The 13,523-nt window shown below is 45.4% G+C and overlaps 1 long non-coding RNA gene across 1 annotated transcript; it reads left to right on the top strand.

Annotated features, from left to right (window-relative positions):
* The first annotated feature begins 325 nt into the window (after positions 1-325).
* LOC128786145 (uncharacterized) lies at positions 326-4,960 on the top strand. The gene is made up of 3 exons (XR_008430188.1): positions 326-401; positions 2,954-3,218; positions 3,998-4,960. It is a non-coding gene; the product is annotated as an uncharacterized LOC128786145 (long non-coding RNA).
* The last annotated feature ends 8,563 nt before the right edge of the window (positions 4,961-13,523 follow it).

The raw sequence follows: 13,523 nt of genomic DNA, 5'->3' as shown, positions 1-13,523 counted from the left end.
AATCTTCTGACATTTTTCAGCATGGACCCCACTCACCCACCAGAAACACCTGGTGATATTATGACCTGACTCACTGTTCCATGTAGAGAAGGGCAAAGGGACAGGATATCCCCACCCCCTGTACAGGAATTCCACACACAGGCAGGCAAGAAGGTCATGCAGCTGCACAGCTTTGGCCACTGCTGCCCAGGGCATCCCTTTCTGCTTTCATCTCTCCTCTGCAATCACAGGTAAATATGTCACAGGCAGCAGAGGAGGGAGCTTGATAGTGCTCCCCTGTCTGGGTGGGTTTCCACCTACTCCAGCTCCAGAAGCCCTCCTGTAATTCAGCAATTTTAACTTTTACAGAAAGCTGGTTTCCAGACATCCATACTGATGAGAAAGACTTGACAACGCAAAAGGTAATGGCTTGAAAACTGAAAGGCCAATAAATCCTCCTGCCCCCATTGCATTTCTTCTTGGTGCTGGTGCTCTTTAAGGCAAACTGCCAGGAGTCTGACCCAGGGACATGGGACAGCTGAGGCTGGCAATACCACATAAGTGGCACTCAGGCATTGTGCCTTTCTGCAAAGAGGTGAGCTATACTGGCAAATAGGGAGGCAATGTGTAACCTGCTGTGCTAATTATATATATGCCTGTAACCAGGGAAGGGCCTGTGTACGTGCCAGTGTCGGGAAGAGCCTGGAAAGACAGGCATGATAGGGAAAACTGCTATCTCTCCTTTTCCTTCTCTTCTCCATTCAAGGCACTTACACAGGACATAATTGAGATGGTATTTATTTATTTCTTTGAATGAAAAAGAAAAAATTGTACTTGTGATTTGGGAGGAGAGCTGCCAGAAGAGGAACTGGAGCCTTTCCAATACCTCACAGTCTAGTAGTTAAGCATTGCCTGAATTGGGCACCAGGGAATCTTGAGTCCTGCTTTCTTCCACTCACTGGTTTATAACTCTTGGCATTTAAAAAGGCACCTTGTAAACATTTAATTCATTGTTCTTTGATATATAATTGAATCATTTGCTGGCTTGCCTCGTTAGAGGGAGGAAAGCACCCTGCAAGAGGAAGTTTTCTCTCTCCCCAGCCCTTCCTCGCCTGCTGGGGTGCAATGGCACCAGCAGCTTGATGCCTTCCGCTTCCCACCAGCTGCTTTCTGCCTGCCTCTGAAGGAAGAGATGTCACCTTGGAGAAAGAAGGTCTTCTCTCTCTGTTGACAGATCTTCCCTCACTTTTGTAGCACCTGCTTAATTTTCCTTCATCAGTGGTTCTCAGCCAGCTGCTGTGTCAGCCCGAGCCCCAGCCTTGAGCAAGCCAAACCAAGCCCTTTCCCGTGGCTGGTTGCTGTGGGGCTGATGTGGAGGTGTGGGTCCCTGATGAGAAATGTGGTCACTGGTCTCAGTGGCGGTGCCCTGACATTCATCCGGCCGTTCAGCAGGTCCCTGCTGTGTGTGAGGAAGGTATATGCACAGAGCTGTCTCCAGCAGGCCTGGGGACGGCTGCCTCCCTACTTAAGTCAATGTGGTTTTTTAAGTGTCTTCCTGTCATTATTACTTACTTTTAACGCTCAGGCCAAGGCTTGTTTGATGCTGTGGGAGAAGTCCTGCCTCTCTGTTACACCTCATGTACAAATTAGTGGAGATCTTTGCTACATTCCAATAAGGGACTGAAAAAACAAATCTGCTGGTTAATCATTTACCTGCTGAATAGCAAATATGCTAGAAAGGGGAAAGGAAAGGGCATGGCAAGAGATTAACTGAGGACAGTCAAAAGTCAAGCAGAGAGGAGTGGGGATGAGACTGGAAAGGTCAGGTGGCAAACAGGAAGGTTACTGTAGTGTTAACACTGCCTCTCAGCTGCACAGGGGCCAGATGCACTATCCTGCTGCCAGTTCAGCCCTCTCTGCTCCATGACCACAGGTAGTGCAGGCTGAATGGCTAGCTACTGCCTCCAGCTGAATCTGACAACTTGTCTGCCTAGGAGAAATACTTAGATTCACTAAGTTTCTTTCACCTTTCCAAGACTCAAGTCCCCCGTGTTCACAAAGTGTGTGCTTCTCCCAAGAAGAGACCTGTCACCCTTGCACCCTTTAAAAATATACCCTTTGGTGAAAACAGCGCTTCTCCATGTGAAGCACTGTTTTCACCAAAGGCTCTGACTGCCAAAACCACCAGCACTGGGGTGGTGGGGAAGGCAAATCAACTAGAGTCAGAAAGCTAATTGTCCAGGAATGGACTTCTCTTATGGACTCCAGTGTGATAGGGCTGGTGGGACAGTGCACAGCTGTATCTGTTATGATCCTAAGTAGAGCTTCAGCAGAACAAATGTCCCCCCCTCCTAGACACCTGTGGGGTATTCACTTTAGCCCTCCAAAACCTGTAGACCAGTGAGCTGGGATAGTGAATACAGCCATTGTCACCTAGGCCTTGTCTGCTCCTGACCCCCCCCCCCCCCCCCAAGTTAGAAGGCAGTTAGCTAGGAAAATAGGGATAACCACATGGTCATTGGCAGAATTTATGGTTGTTTTTACTGGCCGGTGGGTGATGGGAAGCATAGCCCCATGGCAGCAGTGTCTGAGTAAGCAGCAATCCCATGCAGACTGGGACAGGGTCTACCCTCACACTAAGCACACATCCAGTAGGAAAGCTTACGGGAACAGCACCTCAAAGCCAAGGAAAGGGCTCCATTTAGACTCCTGTTGACATAGCAATGTTATAACATTGCCAGCATGCCCAGAGCATGGTGGCAGAACCATGGGATATCTGCCCAAACACCCCAGGCAGTGGGATGTTTGTTTTGAGAGAAGCACAATACTGGGTGAATGCCACAATTCAGAGAAACAAGTACTTTGGCCAACATAAACAAAACAGTTATTGATATATTTACATAGCCGAGGCTCCTGACTTGAGTTGTCAGCATCCATTGGATTCAATTGCCTTTTCTTTGCTCTCCACCTCAAGTCACAGTGTTGAACCTGACCCGGGAGCAACTCTGAGAAGTCTGGTTGATCATCATTTAGCTTCATCCATGTTGACAAGGAAGACTCTGAAAAAAGACTCTGGCACCCATGGTGCCAGCATGCTCAAGCCTATTGCCTCCAGCAGTCCCACTTCTGCTCTGTGAAGGGCTGTGGGAATCACCAACTACTGCCCTTGCTCCAGCCACACTTGGATATCCCCACAAGCTTTGGCTTCATCTAGGTTCATAAGTAGTGGAAAGGCTGAGGTGAGTCTTGGTGTCTTGAAGGAAAAAGGTGAAGGAGAAGCCTGTAGCTATGGGTCTCTCAGAACTCATGCCCTTCTCCTGGGGTGAAGGGCAGGGAGCAGTTTTGAGCACCTTAACCAAGGAGAAGAAGGCTCCCTCTCCTGCAGAATACCTTATCCTGTTTTCAGCTGGCTAGGAAGGAAGATAAGTTAGAAAGGGAACGGGACCCCATTGACCAGCTATCTGAGGACTCAGCAGGTTAGTCCTTCAAAGACAAAGAATAGTTTTTTACTCCTACTGTTTTGTAAAACAGTAAAAGGTGAAAGAATAAAATAAGCTAGTGCCTATTTGATGGTCCCAGCAGGATTATACTGCTTCACAGTGTGCATGACAAAAACAAACAAACATGTCTACCGGAAACTCTCCTGTATTTGCCTGCACACAAACACAAATTACATGACAAAGTATTTTTGCAGTCAGTGTTCTCATTAAAAGCAATTAAAATAAGCAGGGACATTTTTGCCAAAGCTAAAGATCTGTGTCTATTTGATTTGGGCATTTTGCCTTGCAGCAGCTAAGTATCAGCTGAAAATGAAGGCATTGATCAAATGGGGAACCTCTCTTTCCCTTTTTAAGGCTCTGCCAGACTGCAGTAGGGTGGGAACATCAGTGTGGGGAGAAGTGGGAACAGGTGGCTGAAGAGGAAAAGGAAGGGAGAATGAGAGGAATGGAAGCAGTGTTACTGGCCAGTGGTCATATGTTTCAATGCCTAACAGAAATAAAATGTTCTGGCATTTCAGTTTTTCCATGGAGCCAGCAGCAGAGGATGGGAGGAATCAGCATGGCGCAGAAGCTGAGACTCCTCACCACTGAAGCAGCAGTTGTGGTAAACATAACTCAGCATCCTTCCAGGAAGGGATTTGCTCCCAGCATGGACAGATCATCTGGCTGGGTTTGAGGACCAATCCCATGGTTTTCTTTACATATGACATGTAAGAGAAACCTAAATGTATTGAAGAAGTCTCCTCTTGTCCAGGTCCATGCTCTGTTGGCCACCATGTCCAGGATGTAGTTCTCTCTATGACAAACTTGCAGCCTAGCTCCCCACAGAACTCTGCTCCTCCAGCTCATTTTGTCTGATAGGCTGAGCAATTCTGCAGCTGGTGTCATGTTACACCCAGATGATTCTGTCAGCAGAAGACGTGGACTTTGCATCAAAACACAAGCAAGCCATAAGTGTCAGTGTGCAAATGTGGGCTTGTCAGAAAACAAGGCTGCCATCATGATGCCAAACAAGAGTCAATTCCCTCCCATGCAAAATAGTGAATAGGGAGTGGGATACCACATATCTGAGAGGACATGACAAGGGAAGAAACCACCCATGTGTGAGACAGCAGGGAAGTATTGGCCCCAAAATACTGATATTAACTCCCACCTGAAATATTTTTGTGCAGATGGAGCCAAAGAGAGTGTCTTTTACAAATTGTACAAGAAATGCAGGAATAATTAATAACAGAAGAATAAAAAGGTGAATATGACCTCGTGGTAGAGCAGGACCCTCGGCTCCTTTGTGTCAGCTCAGAGCAGAGGGCTGTGTGTCACACAATGAACAGGCCTTTGGCTCCACTGCTCAACAGAGGGAATCTTGGCCATCCCATTTTTCAGAGCTGGCAGCTGAGCCATAGAAAATGTGAAAATCTTTTCCTCAGGGACTTTCTAGGAACTCAGTTCAGGAGGATTCCCGTTGCTGAAAAGGACAGGCATCAAAGCACTACATATCCTGTGGGAGGAAAAGGGGAATTCTTTCACAGACATCATCTCTTCCTTATGTAATTAAATAAGTCAATGGGAAACAAATCCAGACATGAATATTTATCTTCAGCTTCCTGGTAAGCGTTTTGCAGCACTAATTCCCCTGGCCTTCTTCCATTTTTTTTTTTTTTTTTTTTTAAATAGAGAGAACCCAGATACAGTGGTTCCCCATGAGGACTTGGGCACCTGGGGATGTGTTGTCTGAGAACCTGTTGACCCCCAAGCTGTCTGACTGAGCTGACACATGCATCTTCATCTAAAATTTTCCCTGAAGACTCAGCCCTCAATGTAGTATTTTCCATAAAGGGTAACACTGCAGTAATTCTGTTAACGAGCAGTGCTGTGAAACTGCCTGCTGATCCCTTCCCACCCTCATCTCAAGCAGATGTCTGAGGAGGTAAGATGGAAAGGGATCTGTCAGCCCAGCTGCATTAATATGAGACATCAGCAGGACACAGTCCTCCTGTGGGCCCGCTGCACAAGGGCGACCTTCGTTGCATGAGGCCACACTGTCAGGACTTGGGAAGGGGCCACAGACAAAGGCAGCATAAAAGATGGCAGCCTACTGTGCCTCTGCCTTCCCCAAACAGCTCTCTAATGCAGTTCTGGTAACACACTGGAAGAGGTTTCCCAGAGAGGTGGTGGATGCCCCATCCCTGGAAACACTCAAGGTCAGATTGAACGGGGCTCTGAGCAGCCTGATCTAATTAAAGATGTCCCTGCTTATTGCAGCAGGGTTGGACTAGACGGCCTTCAAAAGTCCCTTCCAAACCAAACCATTCTATGATTCCCTGATTCTATTATTCTTTCTATGTTCTGGGAGAGGAAACAAACTCAGCCAAGATCTCCCTAAGTGAACCCCATGACCCCGCTGCTAGTGCTCCCCTGCTCAAGTATGCTACAACCTACTCTGACTTCTTAGGGAGGGAGCCCCATAAACCAGACCATACCCTCAGCTCACTCTTTGCTCTTTGCAGAGCCAGGTGTGTTTGCAGAGTCAAGAACCACCTGGTTAGGAAGAGCATGAGTTAGACTTTTTTGTATAACCCTACTTTTCCTGGCCCTGGGCCAAACATTATGATGCTTTACATGGAAAAAATGGTTTACTTTTACCCCACAAGTTTCCTGTCCTCACAGAACAAACTGCAATATGCAATCTACACAAACACATCATTCCTTCTTGTTTTATCTGTGTTTATTAACCACTCTTTACCCAATGTATGCCCTGAACATACAATTATTTGTTTCCTGCTCTGGTACTTTTCCCATTGTACCTGCTCCTTCACAAACATTAATGAGATAAAGGCTAACGTGATGAGATTAAGCTTCCATCATCTGGATCATCCACCAGGTTCGTGCTCAGCCTGGGTTCCTGCTGTGTCCCCTGAGGTCCCTGTGGTGGGAAACTGACTACAAAATATCACCTCTATATATAGTGGGCAGAGTTAGAAACCCCTCAGTGAGTGACTCTAATCACCTTGCTGGCTGCAGGTAGAGTTTCCCTTTTCAACCTATTTTGGGGCTTTGGAAAACTACCACAAAAAGGAAAGATTATTTCAGGGCAGAGAAATGTCATTTTCTAAAATTTGTTCTCAGAAACCAATGAATCATTTTAACAAAAACTGTTTTTCAATCATCTCATTCATTAATTAATCATGCTGAAGCAAGATTTTTCCAGAATGGAAAATTTTAAGTAAAATAATGACTGGCAATATTATAGGCAACTGCAAGAAAAAAAAAAAATACAAAACCCAGAATCAGATGAAGTGCTGCCTAACTTTACCTGTCACTGCCCCTAATGGACAGATGGCCTTCCCACAACAGCAACGCCTCTCCTGTCAAATTTAACATTATGGTCATGTGAGTACCAACTTAGTGGGACTTCTACCTTAATAAAGGCTAAGAAAAATATTGAATATGGACTTCTAATGTTATGTGATAAAATCATAATAATAAGAAATAAGAAAGGGAAACAGCACAGAACGTTGTATCTCACAAAGATTGTACTTCCTTGTCAGTCAGGAAGCCCAGGTAATTTACAGGGCACATGAGATCAGGAAGTCCATCAAGATGTTCCTGGCACAGATTAGTCACAGGACTATTTATCCAAGGGTCAGTCATATGTGTGGAAAGTGAAAAAAAAAAAAAAAAAAAGCAGTTAAAAATCTGTTGTTTTGTGAGCATAATTGATGTGCTCTGTAATGCTCCGCAGATCTCGTGGTACACACACGCATGCCTGTTCTCATTGCACACCCTTCATGACAAGAAGCTGATTTTCGTGCAAATCTAAACAGCAAAGTACAGCTCTGAATTACAAAACAGAGAGTTGGGACCTCACTGCAGAACTGCCAACATCTTCTTCTTTAGAGGCAGATGGTAAAATTGTCATAATAAGATGCTTGAGGAAGAATTCACCAGTAACACTTGGAAGGGTGTAAAGATCTATCCCTCTTAATTGAGGAAGGAAACATCAAACCAATAGCCCCAGACTGTAATATCCCTGTATAGATTTGTCCCCAGAGATGGGGTAGAAGTCTTTGCATTGGAAAATGATCAGTTCCAGGATGCACCATTGCAGAGTCATGTCTAGCAATCCAACTGTTCAGTCAAAAGAAGTAGGGAAAGATAGCACCACTTCCACCAGCCCACTGGCAGGAGATGTGCCGGGCTCCTGCCTGGACATGTGCAGATCACCCTTGCTAAAGGGTAATAAAAGAGGATAAACATCATTATCTGATGATAAAAGAAGAACACACATTTGGTGTTGGTGACTGCCAGTGGATTCCCTGCCTCTCCCAAGTGATGGTGACTGCATTAAGTGGTTTCTGCCAGAGAGAACATTTGTGTTCTGCTCATATGGAATCAGTTTTTACTCATTTCTTTACCCATTTTTACATCTTAAAGGCATGCTAACTAAATGACACTTGCACCTTTGCAGCAAAACCCATGGGTCATCACCATGAGGAGGACTCAGAGAAGTGTGCCATTGGAAGAAAGAGGACACATGGGGAGGATGAAGAGGAAAGCTTTTCATGATCAGTCACAGAAGACAAGTCTAACAGCAGTAACTGACTCTCAAATCTGACAACATGGGCCTATATTAGGTATTCTTTCAGTTCTGCCAGGTATTGCTAAAGCCCATGGCAAGGTTCCCATCCTTTCCACTAACCCAGCAGTCATGCTCCTCTACCCCCAGCAGCCCATAGCAGGGTTACATGGTACAAGAGGGAGGTTCAGGACAAAATGTGCAGCGACCAGCAGGTTCTAACAACTTTCTCACCATGTTGCATAGTATTTTTTGCTTTCCATGAGACTTCTTCTGATGCAGACTCCCAGCAGAACAGGCATAGAAAAAGGAGTGTGAGTGGCGCCTTCCCCAGATAGATTTCACACTTCTAAGGCACAGAGAAGGAAAGCAGCGTCACTTTGATCAAGTGCCATGCGCTGTGTACAGTAAATGACGATACACCGCTCCCTCTGCGCTTGACACCTTGCCAGTTTGGCATACTTACTCCTGAGTGTCACCCCTTTTCAGTAAAGGAAAATATTTTCAAAAGTGAGCAAATGACCTAGGAGCCCAATCCCCATCACTGCTCAGTGAGGCATTATGTCCATTTCATGGTATGCACTTCACACAGGTGTTTAACAGGTCAGTCACCCAGATGTGCAGTGAGACAAATACCACCATGGGGAGCTTGGATCTGAATCAGACACTCTCTGTAGGTGCCCATCAGCCTTCAGAGGGAGCTGAGGCTCACTGTAACACATATTTTGGCCTTTCAGGACAACTGCCAGACCCTGTTCCTAGGTTCCAATTCACAGCCCAGTCGTATCCTGCCTTTAGTTCAGCTCTCAACTGAGAAATACCCATGAAATAATTTTATTATACATCAGCATCTGATTGTCTCATTCCCGCTGAGGGGGACTTTACTCCAGTAATGAGACCATGATTTGGATGGGCTGCTCAAGGACTGCAGCTACTTCCTAGGAATAGATGACCCTAGGAAGGGTCTCTTTCTCAGCCCCTCACTGCTTTCTTTCTCAAGTGTGTGGCTGCCCATGAAGGGGCTGCCTCTGCCCACCACTGCTCAGAGCCTGCCTGACACCTGAGGTCAATGCCACCTGCAGGCTGAAGGGCTTTCTGTTCCTATACCCTGGAAGGGATGGAGCAATAGGGTCTGCAGAGGTGAAGGTGCTCTCCTTGCTCTCATAGAGGCTCAGTGATCCTAGGAACAAAAGGTCTAAAGCCTCTCTATAGACAAAAGTATGCTCTGCAACATCAAACATCAAGGTCCCATGCTGTAGCAGATCATGTTCCTCAAGCACAGCAGGCTCACAACAGTTACCCCTACACCAGCTCCACTCCAGAGCCCAAATCCACCACATTCTCACTCAGGCTGCTGAATGCAGATGATGCAGCAGGTATTTATCACTCTCACCATTGAAGAATTCCCTTGCATGGGATTAATTCAGCACTAGCATAACCTAGACCATGTACCTGTACCTTGCACTGTGAAGCAGAGATCTTGGTCTCACAAGCTTTAGGGACATTAACCACTGCCATATCAGACCCTGCCCCTGCTATTTCTCATGTTATCTATGTGATCTGTCAGGGAGCAGAAGCCATGTGAGGACATCCTTAAGTGTGAGCACCAGGTTCCCCTAGGACAAGAGATGAAATATTCACTCTGACATATTAAAATAAACCAACCCCTCCTTCTTTAGAGCCAGATTGTGAATATGTAGGGTGTGTGTAGTCAGATGAATGTCATTGCCAGATAAGAACATCTCTCACAATCACGCAGTGTGGAGAGCCCAGCGAATGCCAGTTACTGATCACCGTCACGTCAATACAGTGCAAAACAACAACTGCTCTCTTTGCTGTTGTCACATCGCGATTTTGCAGAACCTCAACAGTCAGCCATGAACAGTCTCTGAGACTGTCCACAAGGAATGACTCTTTGCTTTCTTTTTGTCCATGGCCAGACCTTCATCCTTGGTGACTGCAGGTATAAACGTGCAGGGAAGGAGTGGAACTAAAGCCACCCAGTAAGACAAATCTGACTTATAAAATGCTACTGGAGGCATACAAAAAGAAAGCCTGTGGCTGAAACATTTATGAAGTTTTAGTATAACTAAACAGAGAAAAGAGTGATACTATAGGCATTTCTTCCCTGGGATAAGGTGGGCACAGTGGGAACCTTAGGAGCTCTTGAGTTTTCCCAGAATTTTACCTTTTGTACTCTGTACAGCCCAACCTCAAGCAAACTCAGATGAATACAGAAATGACCACAAAGGGTAAAAACTGTCAAAGTAAACTGAATTAGTCCTATTTCCCATCCTGCTTTGCATACTCATTTATAGGTAGGGGACAATACCTTTCCTTTCATACAAGTGTAAATAAATGTCCAGTGCCAGACAGAGCCACTCTGACAGAGCAACAGGGGAGGACATTCAGCCCTTTCAAGCCATGGAACCAGACAGAGGAAAAGGGACAGTTTGACAACATATGGAAGGCTGTCAGCTGCCCTCTCAAACTGGGAAAGACACAGCCTTTCCACTGTAGGTTTAGACCAAAGAGAAGTATTTATTTATTTTAAAAGATAACAAAGGATTGACAGTTGTACTGTCAATAATAAGATGGTAACAAGCAAGGCCATGCAAGAGGAACATCTCACCCATTGCCCATGTAGCTTCAGAGAATGTCTCAATCCAATCCAACATCTGCCCAGGTGTTTAAGCAATGACTTCAACAGAGATTGGCACTGTGTAAACATTTCCTATTTGACCTGGGGCACCACAACCAGATCTAGGGGTGGAATAGAAAGCATAGACTTTGCTTGGTCCACTGTGGTAGTGGCGGTCTGAGAGCAGCAGCCTGCAGCCGGCTTTTGCCCAGCCAATTTGGGTATGCAGAGCAGCGTTTGCATGCTGGCAAGGACCCCGGCAGAGACTGCCTTCCCCTGTAGGAGCCTGGCCTCCACTGAGCGCTTGCTGCCTCAAAGGTGTGGCTTTGCTTCTGATGTCCTACAAGCCACAAAGAAAAGAAGCACACTTGGGCAGTCTGCTGTGGCCACCTTTGCTGGAGTCTGACAGGTGTCCTTAGCATCTAAAATGAAGTGGGAACACCACTTGGTATCCCATAAAAGACTTTCTAAAGAAGTTTCTTTAGAAAAGTAATCTAAAGCTGCTAAGACTCTGCTTTTTCTTCTTCCACAGCTGAAGGCCAAGGACACTGGCACAACAAGCAGCAAGAGAAGAAATGCAGAAAAACAGGAGAGATGTGTTCTGGTCCAGGCAGGAGCTGGAGCAACGTCTTAAGGAGAAGTCAGCAGACTGGTACAAGGAATATAGGAAAATAATGGAATATAATTCCTATTTCAAAGGCCCTGTATGACACTGAGACACACATTTCCTCTGTGACACACAGGAAACAATTACTGCTGCCTGTGCTCCAATTCCCTTTCTGGAAATGGGATTGTCTGGTGTTCACTGTTGTACTCACGGCTCATAAGGACCAGTCCCAGTGGCATTCAGGTCTTTGCCCAGGTGCTCTCAACATGACGACTGGTCGATCCAGCCCTCAGGAGAGGGATATCCCAGCACAGTGTGGCAGCTAGCAGGCTGTTTTGAACTAGCCTTAACTCCATGAAAAGAGAGCCTGTGTCATGCTCAGTGTTCCTGGGGCTGGCCTGGGCAAAGAGACGAGTACAGCAGGGAGGAGATGGGTGGGTTGGTGCCTGCAGCTCACCAGCCCACCAGCTCCTCTGGTGGCAACTGACAGAGATCCTGTTGCAGTTGTTACCTTGGCAATCAGAGGTGTTATCTGACCGGGTGTGACTCTCTCAGCCCCCTTGTCACTTCTGGTGGTGGATGTGAGCAGCCTGACAACCCTAGGCTTCTCTCCCCTATTAGGCTCAAAATGTTGGGTTGTGACTCCCAATGTGCTAGATAAAAGCACTCTAGAAAATTTGTTCCGTATATCTAGAAAACTGTTCACTATGAAGCTTCTGTTTCTCAGAGACTCCTCAAATAACACCTCTCTCATTGAGAGCCCCAAGCAGTGGGGTCCCCAAGACACTCTAATTTCTGCTGCAGCTCTGGTTAAACACCCACTCAGCTGCCAAACTGCCCATCACAAATCAGGAAGATTCAGCTGGTCCTGGGCAATCCCCTTGCCAGCACTCAGGCACCTCTTTCCCCATTGCTGCAAAGCAAAGACAAATACAGTTGGAAAAACATGGGAGAGGAAGTGAGGACTTCTGCTGGGCATGGGGTGAAGCAGGAGCGCGAAGGGAGGACTCAGGCAGGAACTGTCAGAACAGATACTCTGCTAGTGCAAATCAAGGTGGCCTCATTGACTTTGCCTTGCCCTGGCTGGGTTAAGCCTCCTGTGCCATGTTTCCTGAAATAGGGATCTGCATGTCTGGCTCAATGAGAGCAGGCTGTCCTAGCAGTGTTTAGAAGCTATGTAAGTGGAAAGCATTTTTACACATTTTATTTTGACATACAATATTTCAGGAACTTACAATTTATTTTTATGTTTTGTTAAAAAAAAAAAAAAAAAGCCCAGCAGAAAAAGAAAATATAGAGGGGGGGGAAAAAGAAGAAGACTGAGCAAATAATAACATGTGTGGGTGGGTTGGTATGTAATACCCCAACCACAGGGCTACAGCAACATTTGGTCCCATTGACCTTTTTGCTTAAATTAAGGTAATTACTCAACTACTGACAATAGGCTGCTGTGTTACATTTGTGGATTTACACATAGAGAGGGACATAACAAATAATTTGACACATGCCAGTGACTTCAGATTTGATCCAAAGTCTAAGGACATATTGTTCTTATGAGCAAAATTATTAAACCTTGATTAAACTCCAAGATCTATAAAGATGGAAATGTGGAAAGGTGAAAAGAAATAGATAGATAGATAGATAGATAGATAGATAGATAACAGATAAACTCTATCTACCGTAAAATAGATCTAGTCAAGTAATTTCTGCTGTAATCTCTGTCTGAGGGTAATGGACTTTAAACTCAGCAGGATTTATATCCCATGGGCTTTTTTTGTCTTAAAGTTTCTACTAGGAAAATCAAACCTGTATATTTTAAACCAGATAATTCAGTGTGACTGACTATATGTACTGTTGTTGACCTGGCCCAAAATACTCTTAAGTGCATTTGCATGCTGTGATGCAATGTCTCCTAAGTGTTTGCATTTCTTTCCCGTAATATAACAGTTTGCTGGTTCACATGAGGAAATGGGGCTACCATTCAACCTGGGTTGTGTGCCCCCATACAAATATTCTTTGTAATACCGAAGGAACGCAAAAGAAAGCAATTTCTGGTAAAATGAATGAAATTACTCAGAACATTGCCACCTTGAAAAGTCAAATAGCCCATTCCCCTCAGAAATGTCAATAGAAGCAATTTACACATGTAAATGCTTTAGACTTTTTCATTCAAATACCTCTCTGTTTTTCAAATATACAGCCCCATAAAACAAATGCTGA

The sequence above is a fragment of the Vidua chalybeata genome, chromosome 3, assembly GCF_026979565.1.
Source record: "Vidua chalybeata isolate OUT-0048 chromosome 3, bVidCha1 merged haplotype, whole genome shotgun sequence".
Taxonomy (NCBI): Eukaryota; Metazoa; Chordata; class Aves; order Passeriformes; family Viduidae; genus Vidua; species Vidua chalybeata.
This window is presented reverse-complemented; position numbering and strand designations above follow the sequence as displayed.